Raw genomic sequence first — 23,096 nt, 5'->3', positions numbered from 1 at the left:
CAAAAAAGACCATTGAACCTAATCACACCTATCTTGTCCTCTTTATACCACATTCATGCACTTAACTTGATAGCTTGTTGTTATTCAGTTACAATACCCTTTATTAAGTAACACATTTCCAAGGATTCAAACCCATAACCTGTTGCATTCCAGTCAAAAAACCTACTCATTGAACTATTTGATTCTGTACAAAAACTGAAATGAGATTTCTAACAATATGAAGCTACTGTACATGTACTTTGTAAAAAAAAAAACAGCATTGTAATTGAGCAGATATATGTAGTGTGCAGCCACACACCACATAGATCTGCTCACCTGAAATGCTGATCATTTTTTAGCGAAGTATAAGGTAAACTGCAAATACTTAGGACTCTCTAGCTTAGAATTCTCTAGCTTTCTATGCAATGGCAGATAGCTCAATGAGTGTCTGACTGCAATTTCACAGGCAATGGGTTTGAGTCTTGGGTATGTCAGCATCTTGAAATGTAATAAAGAGCTCTCAAGTTAAGTTCATGAATGTTGTATAGGTATTAGCGACAGAAGGGGTGGGATAAGAAGACAGGGGTGGTCCGGAGATGCTGGGCTTCAAAAAAGGGAGAAGCTACAAGTGAAATAATTAAAACAGATAATTGACAAGTGCCGCACACTCCACACACACACACCTAGTTACGGCCTGCATATGCTTATCTGTGACTGAGATCACCGCCCTTAGTGCCTGAAAAGGTTAGTGCCCCTCAGGTACAGCGTACTGGCACAATGCTTGCTAACAATGGGTCCCTCCGGGTACCACTGCATACCCTCCAACTGTACCTTTTTGGCAGGTACAGTACCTTTTTTTATGGTCTGTACCGATTTTTGGCTCTCCAAACTTCCATTGAAAGTATAGGAAAAGGGGCGTGCTTTTTAAATTTGTACCGATTTTTATGTGTAAAATGTTGGAGGGTATGCCATTGGCCATCGGATACCAAGGTGAAATGCCAAAGTACTATATGTCTCAGCTGCAATAACATCCAGTAATATGTACTACAGCAACATTTATTCCCTCTAACAGAAATAAATGTCATTTGGGTAAATTCTCTTTTTATAAAAAAGCCCTGGCTGTTTCTTCTCACGCAGCATCCTGAAGAATGGGATTCAGGTATTTGCTACAGTTTCTGCCATTTCTAAACAGAAATGCTTCGAGGAATTATGAGAATTTTCTTAAAAACCCTATTAATAGGAGGGCAATTCAGAAGAACTGAAGCATCAAAACACCACACAAGCCAAAAAATATGTATGACACACTACACTATGTATGACACGCTACACTACATATGACACACTACACTACGTATGACATGCTACACTACGTACGACATGCTTCACCAGGGCTTGACAAATCCCAGGGGCCAGGTCGCCATGGCCCCTAGATTTTGCTGCCTGGCTACGGGATTTTGCAGGAGGAGCAGGTCCTCGTCAGCCCCAGCAGGAAATCGTGAGTGTTCCTGTATTGCAGGAGTGCATGTGCTAAGTGTCTGTGCCAGCCTGCGCTGACTGCCGTGTCTGCCATCACAGACTGCACTGACTGCCGTGCCTGCCTGTGCTGACTGTCGTGCCTGCCTGTCCCAGCCTGTGGTGACTGCCGTGCCTGTCCGTCCCAGCCTGAGCTGACTGCCGTGCCTGTCTGTCCCAGCCTGTCCTGACTGCTGTCTCCAAACTACTGCATAAAGCTCTCTGGTAAGAAAGTCTGTGTGTGGTTAGGATTGCGGCTTTGGAGGGGGAAGTGAGGTGCCCATGGGGTAAGTGACTGCGGAGGGGCTAGTTGTGTGGCCATGGGGGTTGGTTGAACGGAGTTGGGGGGAGGTTTAGCTGCTCATTAATGTACGGGAGAGAGGGTGGAGGGTGCTGTTTGCCTGGGGGCAACTGCATAGCAATGTGGCCATAATGGGCTTGTTTGCCTGGGGGTGCCCCCTTAATTGTATGGGGGTTGGCTCCTAGATTTTATAAAAATTTGTCAAGCCCTGCATTACAGAGGTGGCAGGGTTATACATCTGTGTAACAGCAGCAGTGTCCATTACATCAAGCATTAGTAATCTAATATTATAACATAACTCCCAACTGTCCCGATTTTTGCGGGACAGTCACTCTTTTTTGGGGACTGACCCGCTGACCCATCTGGGTCCGCGGTGAGGGGGGGGGGGGGGAGGCTCCTGTCGCTGCTACTCTGTTCATCTAAGCAGTGGTGAATTGACGCTGTGCGCATGTGTACAGCGTCTATTCACAGGAGACAGAGGAAGAGAGGGCATGCCAGCAGCTCACAGAGCGCTGGGCATGCCCCTTCAGTGATGAAAACAGGGGGCGTGGCTTGCATGTCTGACACTCCCGTTAAGCCATGCCCTCTTACACATAGGCCACGCCCCCTTTCAGATGCGGATGCGGCTATGCAGCGCTGTTGTCCCTCTCCCGGATAAAGAAATGTTGGGAGGTATGCTATAAGAGTCACTAAAATATCTGGTTAGGGAATGAGGACGGAGAGAGAGTCTATCTCCAAGGGCTGTTTGGAAAGCTCAGAACCAGCCACTTAGCCCAAATGTTATTAAAGTTTTTCTAGCTACATAAGTGCGCCAAGAGAAAGCCTGTGGCTGTACAGTGGATCTGTGGAATCCATCCAAGTACGGCCTATACATACAGTACTTTAGCCAACCTACAAGTATCCAGAACATATTGCTAAGTGAATTTATCCAGCATCTCCTCCTCGATTATTCCCAGTGTGCAAACTGTAGGAGTAAACACACCGCCCTAATCACTCAGTTCCTAAAAGATAATATCTGGGGGCAGATCCTACGGACATCATACATTTTCTAATAGGAGATTTCTGAATGACTGGGGGTGTCAGGAAATTGGGTGGGCAGGGCATGCCTGAGTTGTAGAAAGCTGAAGAAGTGAACAGATGACTAACTAAACTTCTGCCGCAGTTGAGTAAAAGATTTGAGCACTTTCCGCCCACACCAGGGAAGAAATTAGATAGTTTATCTGTGGATAAATAGCAGAAGGGATAAGAACTGGTGAATTATGGAAAATGAACAAAAGTTTACGGAGTACCACCCTCTTAGATACACAGAAATTGATGGCAGATAAGAACCACTTGGCCCATCTAATCTGCCCTTAGATAGATATGAGATAAAGAGATAAATACATAAATAGATAGTTAGATCCTGTAGATTGTAAGCTTGCGAGCAGGGCCTTCCTACCTCTATGACTGTTATTAACCAGTTTCGTTTTACGTCTGTTGTTTCCCATTGTAAACCGTAACAGAATTCGCTGCGCTATGTAAGAAACTGTTGCTAAATAAATAATGAATAAATAGGAGTTAGGGGATGTGGTCGGCATCCCGGCGGCCCCTATGCCTGTGGTCATATGACAGACACCGGAACACCGACCACAGGAATGCCGAAGGTGAGTATTGGGGTTAGGGTTAGGCACTAGAGGGGTTGTTAGACGTAGCCGCCACCCCCCCACGGGTTAGCCATAGATGCCACCCCCAAGGGTTATGGTAGGGGGTAGGAGAGAGGTAAAATACTTACCAGTGTCAGGTAGATTATGGGCGGGATGTACTAAAGGGAAAATGCGGTAAAACCCCCATTTTCGTATGTACTAAACACCGGCCGCCGCGTTTTCGCCCCTGAGGGTATCGCCATCCTATGGGCTTCTTACCGCCGGAGGCCGCATCCCGCCACCAATGACCCGCAGATGCCGAACCACCTCCTCCTGGCATACCTCCATCCAGACAGCCCTGGTCCCGGAAGCTAAACTCCTCCTCCCCCTAGCAACACAGCCGGAGGTCCTTCCAGCTGCAGGGAGGAGGAGGCGCCCCGGACAGCCTGCTGCCTGATTCCTGGCCTTGGAGGAGAGGGAAAGCCCAGGGAGGTGACGGAGAACCCATGCACACTAATCTTCACAGGTATCGCTGGGGGTCTCCGTCACGCATTGCGATGTTAATCACATATGTTAGTAAGTATGCGATTAGCATCGCTGCGGTGGGCGGCGATGTATGTTAACACATCCCGCCCTATATGAGAAAAGAAATGATTAGGCACAAGATTATGAAGAAAATACGTCAGGCACTGAGTCTAAGCTTATATCACATGTATCCACCACCAATATTCAGCCATACACCTTCAGTTTCTGTTACATTACTTCTTCAATGCCAGCTGACATACCCAGTGACCAGCTATTATCTCAGCGTTACATCCACAGACATGAAAGCATCTGTCGTTATCTCATATTAAAAAGGAAGAATCATTTCTCTACAAAAACACTGAAAGAGTAGGAGAAGCATCAGTCACATGCTGGAAACAGACAGTGACCACTGGATTACTTTCTGCAATCAGACTCACCACAGATCACAGACACCGGATTTTTATTATTATGATTATTATTATTAGCAGTTTCTTATATAGCGCAGCATATTCCGTTGCGCTTTACAATTAGAACAACAGTTATAGAACAAAACTGGGCAAAGACAGACAGACATAGAGGTAGGAAGGCCCTGCTCGCAAGCTTACAATCTATATGGAAATGGCATTGATACACAAGGATAGATGCTACCTGTTACATAATGGTCCACCAGATTGCTAGGTTCTTAATGGGTTGTCTGCTATGATCACCCAGCAATGTTGGAAGACAAAATATGTGAGGTTGTGTACGGTACAGAAAGGATGTAATTAGATAGGGAAGCACTGAAGGTTATGTGGGTGGGTCTGGAATTTGATAGGCTTGTCTGAATAGGTGAGTTTTCAGGGAACGTTTAAAGTTTTAGAGACTAGGGATGAGTCATATTGTGCGCGGGAGGGCAATCCACAGAGTGGGGGAAGCCCGGATAAAGTCCTGTAATTTTGTGTGGGAACAAGTAATACGTGTGGATGAGAGACGCAGATCTTGTGCAGAGCGGAGAGGTCGGGTAGGGAGATATTTTGAGATGAGTGAGGAGATGTATGATGGCGCAGTTTGGTTAATAGCCTTGTTTGCAAGTAAAAATAAGAATTTACTCACCGGTAATTCTATTTCTCGTAGTCCGTAGTGGATGCTGGGGACTCCGTCAGGACCATGGGGATTAGCGGCTCCGCAGGAGACAGGGCACAAAATTTAAAAGTTTGACCACTAGGTGGTGTGCACTGGCTCCTCCCCCTATGACCCTCCTCCAAGCCTCAGTTAGGATACTGTGCCCGGACGAGCGTACACAATAAGGAAGGATTTTGAATCCCGGGTAAGACTCATACCAGCCACACCAATCACACCGTACAACTTGTGATCTGAACCCAGTTAACAGTATGATAAATGTAGGAGCCTCTGAAAAGATGGCTCACAACAATAAACAACCCGATTTTTTTGTAACAATAACTATGTACAAGTATTGCAGACAATCCGCACTTGGGATGGGCGCCCAGCATCCACTACGGACTACGAGAAATAGAATTACCGGTGAGTAAATTCTTATTTTCTCTGACGTCCTAGTGGATGCTGGGGACTCCGTCAGGACCATGGGGATTATACCAAAGCTCCCAAACGGGCGGGAGAGTGCGGATGACTCTGCAGCACCGAATGAGAGAACTCCAGGTCCTCCTTAGCCAGGGTATCAAATTTGTAGAATTTTACAAACGTGTTCTCCCCTGACCACGTAGCTGCTGTAATGCCGAGACCCCTCGGGCAGCCGCCCAAGATGAGCCCACCTTCCTTGTGGAGTGGGCATTGACAGATTTAGGCTGTGGCAGGCCTGCCACAGAATGTGCCAGTTGAATTGTGCTACAAATCCAACGAGCAATCGTCTGCTTAGAAGCAGGAGCACCCAGCTTGTTGGGTGCACACAGTATAAACAGCGAGTCAGATTTTCTGACTCCAGCCGTCCTTGAAATATATATTTTCAATGCTCTGACAACGTCCAGCAACTTGGAATCCTCCAAATCGCTAGTAGCCGCAGGCACCACAATAGGCTGGTTCAGGTGAAACGCTGATACCACCTTAGGAAGAAACTGAGGACGCGTCCTCAATTCTGCACTGTCCGAATGGAAAATCAGATATGGGCTTTTATACGATAAAGCCGCCAATTCCGACAATCTCCTGGCTGAAGCCAGGGCCAGTAGCATGGTTACTTTCCATGTAAGATATTTCAAATCCACCGATTTGAGTGGCTCAAACCAATGGGATTTGAGAAAATCCAAAACTACATTGAGATCCCACGGTGCCACTGGGGGCACAACCGGGGGCTGTATATGTAGTACTCCTTTTACAAAAGTCTGGACTTCAGGAACTGAAGCCAATTCTTTTTGGAAGAAAATCGACAGGGCCGAAATTTGAACCTTAATGGACCCTAATTTGAGGCCCATAGACAATCCTGTTTGCAGGAAATGTAGGAATCGACCCAGTTGAAATTCCTCCGTCGGGGCCCTCCTGGCCTCACACCACGCAACATATTTTCTCCAAATGCGGTGATAATGTTGTGCAGTCACCTCCTTCCTGGCTTTGACCAGGGTAGGGATGACCTCTTCCGGAATGCCTTTTTCCCTTAGGATCCGGCGTTCAACCGCCATGCCGTCAAACGCAGCCGCGGTAAGTCTTGGAATAGACACGGTCCCTGCTGAAGCAGATCCCTTCTTAGAGGTAGAGGCCACGGATCTTCCGTGAGCATCTCCTGAAGTTCCGGGTACCAAGTCCTTCTTGGCCAGTCCGGAGCCACTAGTATCGTTCTTACTCCCCTTTGCCGTATAATTCTCAGTACCTTGGGTATGAGAGGCAGAGGAGGGAACACATACACTGACTGGTACACCCATGGTGTTACCAGAGCGTCCACAGCTATTGCCTGAGGGTCTCTTGACCTGGCGCAATACCTGTCCAGTTTTTTGTTGAGGCAGGACGCCATCATGTCCACCATTGGTCTTTCCCAATGGACCACAATCATGTGGAAGACTTCTGGATGAAGTCCCCACTCTCCCGGGTGAAGATCGTGTCTGCTGAGGAAGTCTGCTTCCCAGTTGTCCACTCCCGGGATGAACACTGCTGACAGTGCTATCACATGATTTTCTGCCCAGCGAAGAATCCTTGCAGCTTCTGCCATTGCCCTCCTGCTTCTTGTGCCGCCCTGTCTGTTTACGTGGGCGACTGCCGTGATGTTGTCCGACTGGATCAACACCGGCTGACCCTGAAGCAGAGGTTTTGCCAGGCTTAGAGCATTGTAGATTGCTCTTAGTTCCAGTATATTTATGTGAAGAGACGTTTCCAGGCTTGACCACACGCCCTGGAAGTTTCTTCCCTGTGTGACCGCTCCCCAGCCTCTCAGGCTGGCATCCGTGGTCACTAGGACCCAGTTCTGTATGCCGAATCTGCGGCCCTCTAACAGATGAGCACTCTGCAACCACCATAGCAGAGACACCCTTGTCCTTGTCGACAATTTTATCCGCTGATGCATCTGCAGATGCGATCCGGACCATTTGTCCAGCAGATCCCACTGAAAAATTTGTGCATGGAATCTGCCGAATGGAATCGCTTCGTAAGAAGCCACCATTTTTCCCAGGACTCTTGTGCATTGATGCACAGACACTCTCCCTGGTTTTAGGAGGTTCCTGACGAGTTCGGATAACTCCCTGGCTTTCTCCTCCGGAAGAAATACCTTTTTCTGAACAGTGTCCAGAATCATCCCTAGGAACAGCAGACGTGTCGTCGGGATCAGTTGGGATTTTGGAAAATTCAGAATCCACCCGTGCTGTTGGAGCACTACTTGGGTTAGTGCTACTCCGACCTCCAGCTGTTCTCTGGATCTTGCCCTTATCAGGAGATCGTCCAAGTAAGGGATAATTAATACGCCTTTTCTTCGAAGAAGGATCATCATTTCGGCCATTACCTTGGTAAAGACCCGGGGTGCCGTGGACAATCCAAACGGCAGCGTCTGAAACTGATAATGACAGTTTTGTACCACGAACCTGAGGTACCCTTGGTGTGAAGGGCAAATTGGGACATGAAGGTAAGCATCCTTGATGTCCAAGGACACCATAAAGTCCCCTTCTTCCAGATTCGCTATCACTGCTCTGAGTGACTCCATCTTCGGTACCACAAATAGCGTGGAGTAATACCCCTTTCCCTGTTGTAGAAGGGGTACCTTGACTATCACCTGCTGAGAATACAGCTTGTGAATGGCTTCCAATACCGTCGCCCTGTCGGAGGGTGACGTTGGCAAAGCAGACTTTAGGAACCGGCGAGGGGGAGACTTCTCGAATTCCAACCTGTAACCCTGAGATACTACCTGCAGGATCCAGGGGTCCACCTGAGAGTGAGCCCACTGTGCGCTGAAATTCTTGAGGCGACCCCCCACCGCCCCTGAGTCCGCTTGTAAGGTCCCAGCGTCATGCTGACGCCTTTGCAGAAGCCGGTGAGGACTTCTGCTCCTGGGAAGGAGCTGCTTGCTGCAGTCTCTTACCCTTTCCTTTGCCTCGGGGCAAATATGAATGTCCTTTTGCTCGCTTGTTCTTATAGGAATGAAAGGACTGCGGCTGAAAAGACTGCGTCTTTTTCTGCTGGGAGGTGACCTGAGGTAAAAAGGTGGATTTCCCGGCTGTTGCCGTGGCCACCAGATCCGATAGACCGACCCCAAATAATTCCTCCCCCTTATACGGCAATACTTCCATATGCCGTTTGGAATCCGCATCACCTGACCACTGTCGCGTCCATAAACTTCTTCTGGCAGATATGGACATCGCACTTACTCTTGATGCCAGAGTGCAAATATCTCTCTGTGCATCTCGCATATATAGAAATGCATCCTTTAAATGCTCTATAGTCAGTAAAATACTGTCCCTATCCAGGGTATCAATATTTTCAGTCAGTGACTCCGACCAAGCCACCCCAGCACTGCACATCCAGGCTGAGGCGATTGCTGGTCGCAGTATAACACCCGTATGTGTGTATATACTTTTTAGTGTATTCTCCAGCCTCCTATCAGCTGGATCCTTGAGGGCGGCCGTCTCTGGCGACGGTAACGCCACTTGCTTTGATAAGCGTGTGAGCGCCTTATCTACCCTAGGGGGTGTTTCCCAGCGCGCCCTAACCTCTGGCGGGAAAGGGTATAATGCCAATAACTTCTTTGAAATTAGCAGTTTTCTATCGGGGGTAACCCACGCTTCATCACACACTTCATTCAATTCCTCTGATTCAGGAAAAACTACCGGTAGTTTTTTCACACCCCACATAATACCCCTTTTTGTGGTACTTGCAGTATCAGAGATATGCAAAACCTCCTTCATTGCCGTGATCATATAACGTGTGGCCCTACTGGAAAATACGTTTGTTTCTTCACCGTCGACACTGGATTCGGTGTCCGTGTCTGGGTCTGTGTCGACCGACTGAGGTAAAGGGCGTTTTACAGCCCCTGACGGTGTTTGAGACGCCTGGACAGGTACTAACTGGTTTGCCGGCCGTCTCATGTCATCCACCGACCTTTGCAGCGTGCTGACAGTATCACGTAATTCCATAAATAAAGCCATCCATTCTGGTGTCGACTCCCTAGGGGGTGACATCACCATTACAGGCAATTGCTCCGCCCCCACACCAACATCGTCCTCATACATGTCGACACACGCGTACCGACACACAGCAGACACACAGGGAATGCTCTGATAGAAGACAGGACCCCACTAGCCCTTTGGGGAGACAGAGGGAGAGTTTGCCAGCACACACCCAAGCGCCATAAATATATAGGGACAACCTTAAATAAGTGTGTTCCCCTTATAGCAGCTCAAATATTGTTAATATCGCCAAATAAGTGCCCCCCCCTCTCTGTTTTTACCCTGTTTCTGTAGTGCAGTGCAGGGGAGAGCCTGGGAGCCTTCCTAGCAGCTGAGCTGTGTAGGAAAATGGCGCTGTGTGCTGAGGAGAATAGGCCCCGCCCCCTTTTCGGCGGGCTTCTTCTCCCGGTTTTTCTGAAAACCTGGCAGGGGTTAAATACATCCATATAGCCCCAGGGGCTATATGTGATGTATTTTAGCCAGAATAGGTATTTCTCATTGCTGCCCAGGGCGCCCCCCCCAGCGCCCTGCACCCTCAGTGACCGTTGGTGTGAAGTGTGCCGAGAGCAATGGCGCACAGCTGCAGTGCTGTGCGCTACCTCATGAAGACTGAGAAGTCTTCAGCCGCCGGTTTCTGGACCTCTTCTCTTTTCGGCATCTGCAAGGGGGTCGGCGGCGCGGCTCCGGTGACCCATCCAGGCTGTACCTGTGATCGTCCCTCTGGAGCTAGTGTCCAGTAGCCTAAGAAGCCAATCCATCCTGCACGCAGGTGAGTTCACTTCTTCTCCCCTAAGTCCCTCGTTGCAGTGAGCCTGTTGCCAGCAGGACTCACTGAAAATAAAAAACCTAATAAAACTTTTTCTAAGCAGCTCTTTAGGAGAGCCACCTAGATTGCACCCTGCTCGGACGGGCACAAAAACCTAACTGAGGCTTGGAGGAGGGTCATAGGGGGAGGAGCCAGTGCACACCACCTAGTGGTCAAACTTTTAAATTTTGTGCCCTGTCTCCTGCGGAGCCGCTAATCCCCATGGTCCTGACGGAGTCCCCAGCATCCACTAGGATGTCAGAGAAAGTATTTTATATTTAACACAGTAAAATACCAGTAACCAATGGAGGGACTGACAGAGCGGGTCAGCAGACGAAGAACGTCTAGCGAGGGAGATTAGCCTCGCAGCTGCATTTAAAATGGATTGCAGCGGTGAGAGACTATGTTTGGGAAAACCAGTAAGGAGACTATTACAATAATCAATGCGGGAGATGATGGGTGCATGGATTAGAGTTTTTGCAGTGTCTTGTGTAAGATAAGGACGTATTTTAGATATGTTTTTTAGGTGCATGTAACATGATGACACACAACTCTACCTCTCCTCTCCTGATCTGTCCCCCTCTGTCCTCTCTCAGGTCTCCAGCTGCCTCTCTGCCATCTCCTCCTGGATGTCTGAGCGCTCTCTGAAGCTCAACATGGATAAAACTGAACTTATTATCTTTCCCCCAGCCAGAGCAACACTCCCTACAAACATCTCTATCACTGTTGACAACACTATCATCTCCCCCGTTCCCCAACTCCGCTGCCTGGGCGTCACTCTTGACTCCTCCCTCTCCTTTGCACCCTACATCCAAGCTCTGGCGCAATCTTGTCGGTTCCAGCTACGCAACATTGCTCGCATCAGGCCATTTCTCTCCCAGAGTGCAACTAAACTTATCATCCACTCACTGGTCATCTCACGACTTGACTACTGCAATGTGCTCCTCACTGGCCTCACTTGCTACCACATCGCTCCCCTCCAATCTGTCCTCAACTCTGCAGCTAGGCTCATCTTCCTCTCCCGCCGCTCCACTTCTGCCACTCCCCTTCAACAAAATCTACACTGGCTCCCATTCCCCTACAGAATCCTCTTCAAACTCCTCACCCTCACATACAAGGCCATCTCTAATTCCACTGCTCCCTACATCTCCAACCTCCTCTCCCTTCATACTCCCTCCCGCCCACTACGGTCGGCTGATGACCGTCGCCTCTCCTCTGCCTTGGTCACTGCTTCCCATGCACGAGTTCAGGATTTTGGCCGTGCTGCACCCCTTCAGTGGAATACGCTCCCCCGCTCCATTAGACTCTCCCCGACCTTGCAAAGCTTCAAACGGGCATTGAAAACCCACCTATTCATCAAAGCGTACCCCTCCAATGCATAACCTAGTCCTTAGGCTGCTCCTCCATCCCCCTGCCCCATGCCTTGGACATCTCTGCTTTGCTCGCATACCACTATCAGGCTTCTACCTGCTTGCACCTCATGTCATCTGTCTGTTGCCCCTCCCCACTAGATTGTTAGCTCTACAGAGCAGGGCCCTCTTTCCTCTTGTCTAAACCCTCTTCTTGACACATTTCACTCAGCGACCATCTTTACCTGCTTTCTCTCCTGCTGGTAAAGGCTCATCTCTATCTATGGCCGCCAGCCCCAAGTAGTACAATGATTACTCCTTCGCTACTTACATCTAAGCTGTATTATGTTTTGAGAAATGTGTTGCTCTTTGTTACCTGCACTCCATTTTTGTTATTTATTTACTGTTATGCTAAGTTTTGTGTCCCTGTACTGTCCTTTGTACGGCGCTGCGAAACACTTGTGGCGCCCTATAAATAAAATGTAATAATAATAATAATGATTTATAAACAGATTGAATATGTGCAACAAAGGACAGTTCAGAGTCAAGGATGACACCTAGGCAGCGAGCTTGTGGGGTAGGGTGGATAGTCGCATTCTCAACAGTTATGGAGAAATCAGGTTGGTAACTACTCTTGGCTGGCGGGAAAAAAATTAATTCTGTTTTGGAAATGTTGAGTTTGAGGTGGCGAGATGACATCCAAGATGAAATGGCAGACAGGCATTCAGTGACAAGAACCAATACAGATGGTGATAAATCTGGGAAGGATAGATATATTTGAGTATCATCAGTGTACAAATGATACTGAAATCCGAAGGAGCTGATTAGTTTACCAAGAGATGAGGTATAGATTGAGAAAAGCAGAGGACCCCAGACTGAGCCTTGCAGTACTCCAACCGATAGAGGCAGAGAAGAAGAGGTAGAATCAGAGAAGTGAACACTGAAAGTGAGATTAGATAGGTAGGATGAGAACCAAGTAAGGGCTGTGTCCTGAGGACCTAGGGATTGTAGTGTTTGTATGAGAAGAGAGTGGTCAACAGTGTCAAAAGCAGCAGAGAGATCTAGAAGAATAAGAAGTGTGTAATGGCCTTTCGATCTAGCAGTGACCAGATCATTCACTACTTTGGACAGTGCCGTCTCTGTGGAGTGTTGGGCACGAAAGCCTGACTGAATTGGGTCCAATAAGTTGTGGGAGTTGAGAAAGTATGTAAGGCGAGTGCAGGCAGGTCTCTCAAGTAGCTTGGAGAGACATGGGAGCTGGGAAACGGGACGGTAGTTAGAGAGAGTGTTTGAGTCAGAATTGTGGGGGGGTTTTCAGAATGGGAGTAATCATTTCATGCTTAAACAGAGAAGGAAAGATACCAGTAGAGAGAAAGAGAGATTTTAGTTAAGGTTGGGATAAGCACAGGAGACAACATTTTATTGACTTGTGAGGGTATAAGATCAAGAGGAGAGGTAGTGGAGTAAAAGAGAGTGTTGATACTTCATCTTCACTTGTGGGATCAAATGAATAGAATGTGCCAGAGGGTTCAGGTAGGGAATTGAGCAGGTCACTGGCTGAGTTAGGGCATACCATTTCATCTCGGATTTTATTAATCTTATCCTTGAAGTAGGAAGCAAGTTCTTGTGCACGGATAGTAGCTAGTGGGTGAGGTGAGGGACGGTAAAGAAGTTATTTAAATGTATTAAAAAGTCGCTTGGAGTTGGTGGCATGAGAAGAGATGAGAGATTGGAAATATGTTTGTTTGGCAGTGTCCAGGGCCTGACGATAGGAGTGGTAGGTGGTCTTACATGTGAGAAAGTCACTTGGATTCTCTTGGATTCTGAAATGTATGCCACTGACGTTCTACTTTAGAGAGAGTGTTTGAGTCAGAATTGTGGGGGGGTTTTCAGAATGGGAGTAATCATTTCATGCTTAAACAGAGAAGGAAAGATACCAGTAGAGAGAAAGAGAGATTTTAGTTAAGGTTGGGATAAGCACAGGAGACAACATTTTATTGACTTGTGAGGGTATAAGATCAAGAGGAGAGGTAGTGGAGTAAAAGAGAGTGTTGATACTTCATCTTCACTTGTGGGATCAAATGAATAGAATGTGCCAGAGGGTTCAGGTAGGGAATTGAGCAGGTCACTGGCTGAGTTAGGGCATACCATTTCATCTCGGATTTTATTAATCTTATCCTTGAAGTAGGAAGCAAGTTCTTGTGCACGGATAGTAGCTAGTGGGTGAGGTGAGGGACGGTAAAGAAGTTATTTAAATGTATTAAAAAGTCGCTTGGAGTTGGTGGCATGAGAAGAGATGAGAGATTGGAAATATGTTTGTTTGGCAGTGTCCAGGGCCTGACGATAGGAGTGGTAGGTGGTCTTACATGTGAGAAAGTCACTTGGATTCTCTTGGATTCTGAAATGTATGCCACTGACGTTCTACTTTACGTGACAGTTTATGTAGGTGTCTTGTTGAATTAGAGTGCCACGGTTGGCATCTAAGCCTATGTGGATTGTGATAGCTGGAGCCACTTCATCAAGGGCATGCTCTAGAGTCTGGTGCAGGTGGGATACAGCAATCTCAGGTGTGGTAAATGTAGACATTGGCGAGAGCAGTTGTTGCAGAGAAGTGGAAAGTAGTTGAAAATGTATATTGTTAAGATTTTTGCGGGTTAGAGGAGGCTTGCTTGTTTTTAGTGTCATAGAGTTTAGAGTAATGGAAGAGATTGAGAAGGTGATCAGGTTGTGATCAGAGAGAGGGAAAGGAGTGTTAATGAATTCAGAAACGGAGCAGAGCCTGGTGAACACAAGTTCAAGCCAGTGGCCCTCCTGGTGAGTAGAGGAGTCAGACCACTGGGTGAGGCCAAGAGAGGAGGTTAGAGAGAGGAGTTTGGAGGCATGAACAAATTGTGGACTGTCAAGAGCTATATTGGAATCACCCATAATGATGGTGGAGATGTCAGAGGATAAGAAGTGAGGGAGCCAGGCAGAAAAATCTTCTAGAAATTGTTGTTTGGGTTGCCCAGGAGGGCAATAGATAGCTGCAACACGCAGAGAGAAGGGGGTGAAAATCCTGATAGAGTGAACTTCAAATGATGTGAATGCGAGTGATGGAGCCTGAGGATTTGCTGCCATTCCTTAAATTCCTTGAACTGACATTACCATGCTGCCGCAAGGCGAGACGACCTGATGAGGACTCATCAAGTGGGAATCGTCGCACTGAGAACAGTGAGACTGGAAGACCTGTTGAAAGACGTTCACTCATCGCACGCTTTAGGAGATTCATGACTAAGAGGAGGCAAGGCAAAATGGGTGGAACCAACATTACCCACCTCATCACTGAGAGCATGAAGGATTCACTGCTATCCTGTGTGGATCTATCAGCCCTCATACAGACCTCATATGATGGTCCTGCCAAGGAACCTGGTAACGACCAGGAAATGCGCTCACATGAAAAAATCCAAGACAGTGCAGGTTCTGTGCAATCCACCAGCGAGCTTCTCAGCTGTCTAACAGAGTTCCTCTGCCACAGGTGTAAGTAGTCCCATTGTATATCACCCACAGATATCGCTTTATGGATAACCGCTGTAGACAGCTCCCTCTCTGCATATTGACAGAAAGTCGGTTTGATCACTCCGGCCAATGCAGTGTTTCTCTACATGCTCTGCCGAGAGGTCATGTCATCAGAGCTGTATAGCATGCGGGAACTACAAGCATATCTATCAACATGTCTGTATGTATCATATGCATACGTGGGCAGTGAGACTGCCTACCCGTTGGAGCCTTACTTTGCCCAAAGCTCGAAGGAAGCCTTTGGGAGTCGTTGTCTCTATGTTATCAACCTAATGAGTGCAAAGATGCGCCACTCCCACGCTGACCCCCAGTATTTTACCCAGGTCTTTGAGGATCTTAAAGCTGAGGGTGGACAGCAGATATAAAATCAGCTTAAAATCGTACTGGACAGGTCCCATTACCTGAACCAGCAGTGCGAGCAGAAAAAGTGAATCAGCCTCCAATCAGAGGAGGTAGAGGCTAATACAGTAACCAGCAACTGTGGTGAGCGTTGATGAATATTCTGTTGCTATGAATTAAAGCAACAGCTCTGGCTTCAGAAACATAAAGAAGATCAAATTCAGACATGGGAACTTGAGGCTACAGAAACCCTATTTTAGGCTTGGGAATCTAAGGCAAAGAAACCCACACCACCCATGGCTGTTATTGCATGGCTATAGGGCGTGGCCCATTGGTGATGGGGTTACCAGTTCTTAAGACTTGGTAATAGCACAGCCACCATGGATCAACGCAATATTCAGTTTTTGTTAAGTTTGAACAGTCTAAATGCGCTGTCAGAATTGCCATGACAGACTTATTTGACAACTTTCAGCTTAATCTACAAGTAGGCTGTGGGACACCGGACCATGGGATGCAAGATGGTCTGGAGTTTGGCATTCAAGCAACTGTAACTTTAATTCTATGCAACCCTACAATGGTAGTACTTCTTTTAAAAGAGTCCGGTAAGGAGTAGCAGTAACCCGGTGAAACTGTTACACAAACAAACCAGCAGGAAACCGACAGCCAGGAACCTGCGCATGAGGGAGGGAACACATTGTCCCACAGCCTGCATCAGAGAAAAGGAATCGATGGCAAGTAACTAAAAATACTCTCCTTTTCAGCAAGGCTGGTGGGACACTGGGCTATGGAGCGTTCAACAGCCGCTCCCAGGAGAGTGATCGATCTGGCTGCCTGACTGGAGAACCCTACACCCAAAGTGGACATCAACTGACACAGATAAGAATGAGTCAACATGTGGATAGAGGACCAGGTAGCTGCATCACAAAGAACAAGCAAAGAATCTGTACGCCATACAGCAGAAGTCTTGTACAAGTAAATCCACGGAGCTCAAACTACTGTACGTCTGGTAGAGCTAGAATATCCACGTCCCGGGAAGCGGGTGAAGGAGGAAACACCACAAAGACAATTCCCTGGTTTAGGTGAAAAGTTACAAATGAAGAGAAAAAGATCTATCTACAACAGAGCCGGCCCTAGGCATAGGCAAACCAGGCAAATACCTAGGGCATTTGGAATGCAAAGGGGCACAAGCAGATTCTGCTGATTAAAATTATGGGGGTCATTCCGAGTTGTTCGCTCTGTAAATTTTTTCGCATCGCATCGATTTTCCGCTTAGTGCGCATGCGCAATGTTCGCACTGCGACTGCGCCAAGTAAATTTGCTATACAGTTAGGTATTTTACTCACGGCTTTTTCTTCGTTCAGGCGATCGGAGTGTGATTGACAGGAAGTGGGTGTTTCTGGGCGGAAACTGGCCGTTTTATGGGCGTGTGGGAAAAAACGCTACCGCTTCTGGGAAAAACGCGGGAGTTGCTGGAGAAACGGAGGAGTGTCTGGGCGAACGCTGGGTGTGTTTGTGACGTCAAACCAGGAACGACAAGCACTGAACTGATCGCAGATGCCGAGTAAGGTTGAAGCTACTCAGAAACTGCTAAGAGGTGTGTAGTCGCAATTTTGAGAATCTTTCGTTCGCAATTTTACTATGCTAAGATTCATTCCCAGTAGGCGGCGGCTTAGCGTGTGTAAAGCTGCTAAAAGCAGCTTGCGAGCGAACAACTCGGAATGAGGGCCTATATGCGGCATGCCTATATTATGTGTGTGACTGTGTCTGTATCTGCATATGAAATGCTACATTACAGTGTATTCCTGGGAATCACTGTAACGTAGCATTTCGTATGCAGATACAGCCACAGTGGCACACAGAATACAGGCATGCTACATATCATTTTAATCAGTAGAAGCTGCTTGTGCGTTCTAGTCACATAGAAATGAAAATTAGATGCATTTTCTGCAAAAAAGGCGAGCAACGTTAGCAGAGCTGGACGAAAGCTGCATGGAATATTGAGGCAAGATGTATGAGGACACATCTGTATCCAAGCAGAGGAAGAGGTCACAGTGTTAGCGGCCATGTGAGTGCTGTGTGTGTGTGTGTGTGTGTGTGTGTGTGTGTGTGTGGGTAGGTTCGTTGTGCAATAGTGTTCGGCATATGTGTAAGAGACATTATGTATGTCATGTGTATAAATGCATTCATAATGTGTCGACATGTGTAAGGGGCATTGTGTGTGTCATTATGTATATAAGGACATTAATAAAGGTTGTCATAATGTGTAAGGCGTATTATGTTTATAAGAACATTGAAAATGTGTGTCATATGTGTAAAGGGCATTACTGTGCGTATTGTGTATAAAGGCATTACTAATGTGTGGCTTTATGTGTATAAGGTGCTCTACTGTGTGGCGTAATATATAGAAAAGGCACTACTGTGTGGTATAATGTGAATAAAGAGCAATATGGTGTGGTGTAATTTTAATTGGGGCCACTACTGTGTGGCCATGCCCCTTCCCAAAAGAACACGCCTTTTTGGGGCTGCGCACCAAATGTGCGCACTGTTACTATTTAAAATATAGGGGTAGGAGCTCCAAAATGAGGACTGCTATGACTGAGGGATGATGGTGATGGGAAAGGGGTGACGGGTCAGAGGCGGAACTAGCAGCGGTGCTAGAGGGCACCAGACAAAATTTTGCCTAGTGCATCATTTTGATTAGGGCCGGCTCTGGCTGCGAGAGGGGAGGTTAGGGTTAGGCTACGGGAGGGGAGGATAGGGTTAGGCTGCGGAGGGAGGTTATGGTTAAGCTGCGGAAGGGGAGATTAGTGTTAGGCTGCGGGGGGAGGTTAGGGTTAGACTGCGGGGGGAGCGGAGATTGGGGTTAGGCTGCGGGGAGGTTAGGGTTAGGCTGCGGGGGAGGTTAAGGTTAGGCTGTGGGGGGAGGTTAGGGTTAGGCTGCGGGGGGAGGTTAGGGTTAGGCTGCGGGGGGAGGTTAGGGTTAGGCTGCGGGGGGAGGGTTAGGCTGTGGGAAGGGTTAGGCTGCGGGTGGGGACGGTTAGGGTAAGGGACTACGCAATTGTGGGTGCGGCTGGCGGCGGCAGCCTGCATAGGGGGGTGACGGCCAGCCAATGAGGGGACGAATGAAATGGCCAAACGGAATCCGGTCCGGCGTCCCGGCATACCAATCCGCCCCTGATTACAGCGCATTAACCCACATAATATTAAGCAGCGCCCCATAACATTATGGGGCGCTGCTAAAATCTCGAGACCAATAAAACTATATAAAACCCTAGGGTCACTTTCAACTGCCAAAAGGGCAGCAGCTGACGTACTGATTTATACATAGGCTCTGCAACCTGAGGGCACAGTTCTTTTATCATGGAAGGTGGAAGAAGGTATGTGAATGAGATTTACCCATAGCCCAACCTGAATGTCTGACACCAGTGAATAGTATGGGTTTGGATATTTTATTAGGGGGCTTTGAGGTTAGCGGTTAGTTACTCTCCGTGACAATGTGGGCTTTGCTGCAGCTGCCTCACAGTTATGTGCTCTGGTGACTGGCAAGAGGGGGAAGGAAGCGGCAGTTCTACGCCTCTCTATTATTACCCTGCTTCACCACACTTTCCTATAATAAATGAGATACACTAGATGCCCTAGTGTACCCTAACGTTGCTGGAAGCTGCTCACATGTATCATAGATTAGCCAGAGAGATACAGAATACCCTTCCTACTCCCCACACATGTCACCTAGACAGCGCCAGTGTCTATACTTTATACTTCCTGAAGTGTAATCTGGTGACTGGTGTTCCGTGTCTCTGAACTATTATACAGCAATGTCTATGGAAATTATGTTCACTGCTGTGGACGATTCCTGCTGCTGTGTCTGTGTGCGGCTACAGTGCATGAGAGTGTTTACAGACCTCAGCAATCTTCCATCAATAATCTGCTTATTGCTCCTTGTACACTCCCCCGACTCTGTGTGGGTGTGGTCAGAACCATGTGGGTGTGGCCAGTGCTGTATGGGTGTGGTCACGCTCCCTCACAACACATGACCACGCCCGTTTTTGGCACTCAGTACCACTAAGAAAATATTTCTACTTGCACCACTGGTAGGTGGAGAGGGGTACAGTAAGAAGGGTGGACAGCTATAGTAACTGACATCCGGCTGTGTAGAGGGCCCGGACTGTGGGGGAGATGTACTAAGCTTTGGAGAGTGATAAAGTGGAGAGAGATAAAGTGCCAGACAATCAGCTTTTAACTGACATGTTACCAGCTGGGTTCGAAAAATGACGGTTAGGAGCTGACTGGTTGGTAGTTTCTCTCCACTTTATCACTCTGCAAGGCTTAGTACATCTGTCCCTTTCTGCGGTAACCAGAGGCAGGTGTGAGTGGCGGGGCATGTCAGTTTGGATTGGCAGGCAATATGGGCTGTCCGTTAGGCGAGCAGCGGGCAGAGCTCAGGTATTAGCGACTGTCACTGCTGCTCCGCTCTCTGGGTAACCAGAGATCCTGCGCTCACAGACACAGCTTCTTTTTCCCCCGGATACTCAGATTCTCCCGGCCAATGGGGGTAATTCAGACCTGATCGCAGCAGCAAATTTGTTAGCAGTTGGGCAAAACCATGTGCACTGCAGGTGTTGCAGATATAACATTTGCAGAGAGAGTTAGATTTCAGAGGGTTATTTGTTTCTGTGCAGAGTAAATACTGCCTGCTTTATTTTTACACTGCAATTTAGATTTCAGTTTGAACACACCCCACCCAAATCTAATTCTCTCTGCACATGTTATATCTGCCTCCCCTGCAGTGCACATGGTTTTGCCCAACTGCTAACAAATTTGCTGCTACGATCAGGTCTGAATTACCCCCTTTGTACCCAGTTCTCAGCACCGCTTTCTGGAAACTTCAACGCCTGTCACCAAGAAACTTCAAGACTTGTGCACGTCACTCTTTCCATCCGCCCTGCCTGCATTAACAGGGCACCAGCATAAGCACGAGGACCACTGCGAAATTCCCCATCCCCCAATGTTCAGGTGACCATTAGTGTCCACTCAATATTTCCCAGTGAGTCCTTTAGTCTACAGTCACTTTTCCCTCCTATACAAATACTTTAAATTAAACTATTATTACATTAATTTCTAAATTGTCATGATTAATAATAAACTTATATATTTTTTTTTTTAAATCTATATGATCCTAAACAATTTATTACAAAACAGCAAACATATTTTGATATGAAACCTAAAAGGGTCACAGTTATAACAGACTCTCCTGCCCTGGTGCTGCTGCTGCTGCTGCACAGTGCCTAGAAGCATGATGTCATAGCAACCATACTTACCTACTCTCCCGGATTCTGCGGGAGACACCCGGTTTTTCGAGTAGTCCCCCGCAGCCCCGGAAGAGTGGGCACACCTCCCGCATTCTGCCCACTTCCTAGTGAAGTGGGCAGAATGTGGAGAAAGACAGAGCAAAATCGCGGCCTGGTGGAGGGGGCGGAGCCTAATGGCGCAATTATATGATAATCGTGTCATTTAGCTCCGCCCCCTATGTAAATATTAACCTACTGTGGGCTTTTCCTGGCGAGTGGGCGGGGCTTAATGATGTAATTATCTCAGCCCCGCCCTAGTCGCCGCCCACCTGCTTCTCCTCTCCGGGCATCTCCCGGAGAGGAGATTTCATATGTTGGCAAGTATGAGTAACTAAGCTTCATGGGTCCTAGAACTACGCTCAGCTACTGGCAGGCACTGTGGCGTAGTGGCTGCGTCAGTGTCTGGGAAGCCGGCATTGTGGGTTCGAGACCCACCCCGACCACTTCGCATGGGATACTACCCAGGAGTGTGATAAGACCTGGCACGCCTACCCGGGAGTGTGGTAAGCATTAGCATACGTCACACCGGGGAGAGTGGTAAGTCCTAGCACACCTCTGACAGGGTGGCCCCCGAGTTGAGTTGAAGGGCGTGGATCTCAAACCTGGATCCCAGATACATTTTTTTCCTGACATAAAAAAAACCTGGACCTTGGAGGGCAGAGCTTATACAAAAGGGGCATCAGTTGGATTTAGACAAAATATTAAAACATGAAATGCTAATAACTAAAATAAGAATTTACTTACCGATAATTCTATTTCTCGTAGTCCGTAGTGGATGCTGGGAACTCCGTAAGGACCATGGGGAATAGCGGCTCCGCAGGAGACTGGGCACAAAAAGAAAGCTTTAGGACTACCTGGTGTGCACTGGCTCCTCCCCCTATGACCCTCCTCCAAGCCTCAGTTAGGATACTGTGCCCGGACGAGCGTACACAATAAGGAAGGATTTTGAATCCCGGGTAAGACTCATACCAGCCACACCAATCACACCGTACAACTTGTGATCTGAACCCAGTTAACAGCATGATAACAGAGGAGCCTCTGGAAAGATGGCTCACAACAACAATAACCCGATTTATTTAACAATAACTATGTACAAGTATTGCAGACAATCCGCACTTGGGATGGGCGCCCAGCATCCACTACGGACTACGAGAAATAGAATTATCGGTAAGTAAATTCTTATTTTCTCTGACGTCCTAGTGGATGCTGGGAACTCCGTAAGGACCATGGGGATTATACCAAAGCTCCCAAACGGGCGGGAGAGTGCGGATGACTCTGCAGCACCGAATGAGAGAACTCCAGGTCCTCCTCAGCCAGAGTATCAAATTTGTAGAATTTAGCAAACGTGTTTGCCCCTGACCAAGTAGCTGCTCGGCAAAGTTGTAAAGCCGAGACCCCTCGGGCAGCCGCCCAAGATGAGCCCCCTTCCTTGTGGAATGGGCTTTTACAGATTTTGGCTGTGGCAGGCCTGCCACAGAATGTGCAAGCTGAATTGTACTACAAATCCAACGAGCAATAGTCTGCTTAGAAGCAGGAGCACCCAGCTTGTTGGGTGCATACAGGATAAACAGGGAGTCAGATTTTCTGACTCCAGCCGTCCTGGAAACATATATTTTCAGGGCCCTGACAACGTCCAGCAACTTGGAGACCTCCAAGTCCCTAGTAGCCGCAGGTACCACAATAGGCTGGTTCAGGTAAAACGCTGAAACCACCTTAGGGAGAAATTGTGGACGAGTCCTCAATTCTGCCCTGTCCGTATGAAAAATCAGGTAAGGGCTTTTATAAGATAAAGCCGCCAATTCTGACACGCGCCTGGCCGAAGCCAGGGCCAACAGCATGACCACTTTCCATGTGAGATATTTCAAATCCACAGATTTAAGCGGTTCAAACCAATGTGATTTTAGGAACCCCAAAACTACATTGAGATCCCAAAGTGCCACTGGAGGCACAAAAGGAGGCTGTATATGCAGCACCCCCTTGACAACGTCTGAACTTCAGGAACTGAAGCCAGTTCTTTCTGGAAGAAAATCGACAGGGCCGAAATCTGAACCTTAATGGATCCTAATTTTAGGCCCATAGACACTCCTGTTTGCAGGAAATGCAGGAATCGACCCAGTTGAAATTCCTCCGTTGGGGCCTTCCTGGCCTCGCACCACGCAACATATTTCCG

At 47.8% G+C, this 23,096-nt stretch overlaps 1 protein-coding gene across 1 annotated transcript in view; it reads right to left on the bottom strand.

Annotated features, from left to right (window-relative positions):
* Positions 1-23,096, bottom strand: part of USP13 (ubiquitin specific peptidase 13) — a 426,048-nt gene that overhangs the window by 162,340 nt on the left and 240,612 nt on the right. The gene's annotated exons all lie outside the window — the stretch shown is intronic.

The sequence above is a fragment of the Pseudophryne corroboree genome, chromosome 4, assembly GCF_028390025.1.
Source record: "Pseudophryne corroboree isolate aPseCor3 chromosome 4, aPseCor3.hap2, whole genome shotgun sequence".
Classification (NCBI taxonomy): Eukaryota; Metazoa; Chordata; class Amphibia; order Anura; family Myobatrachidae; genus Pseudophryne; species Pseudophryne corroboree.
The sequence above is the reverse complement of the archived record's forward strand: the minus strand, read 5'-3'. Positions and strand labels throughout refer to the sequence as shown.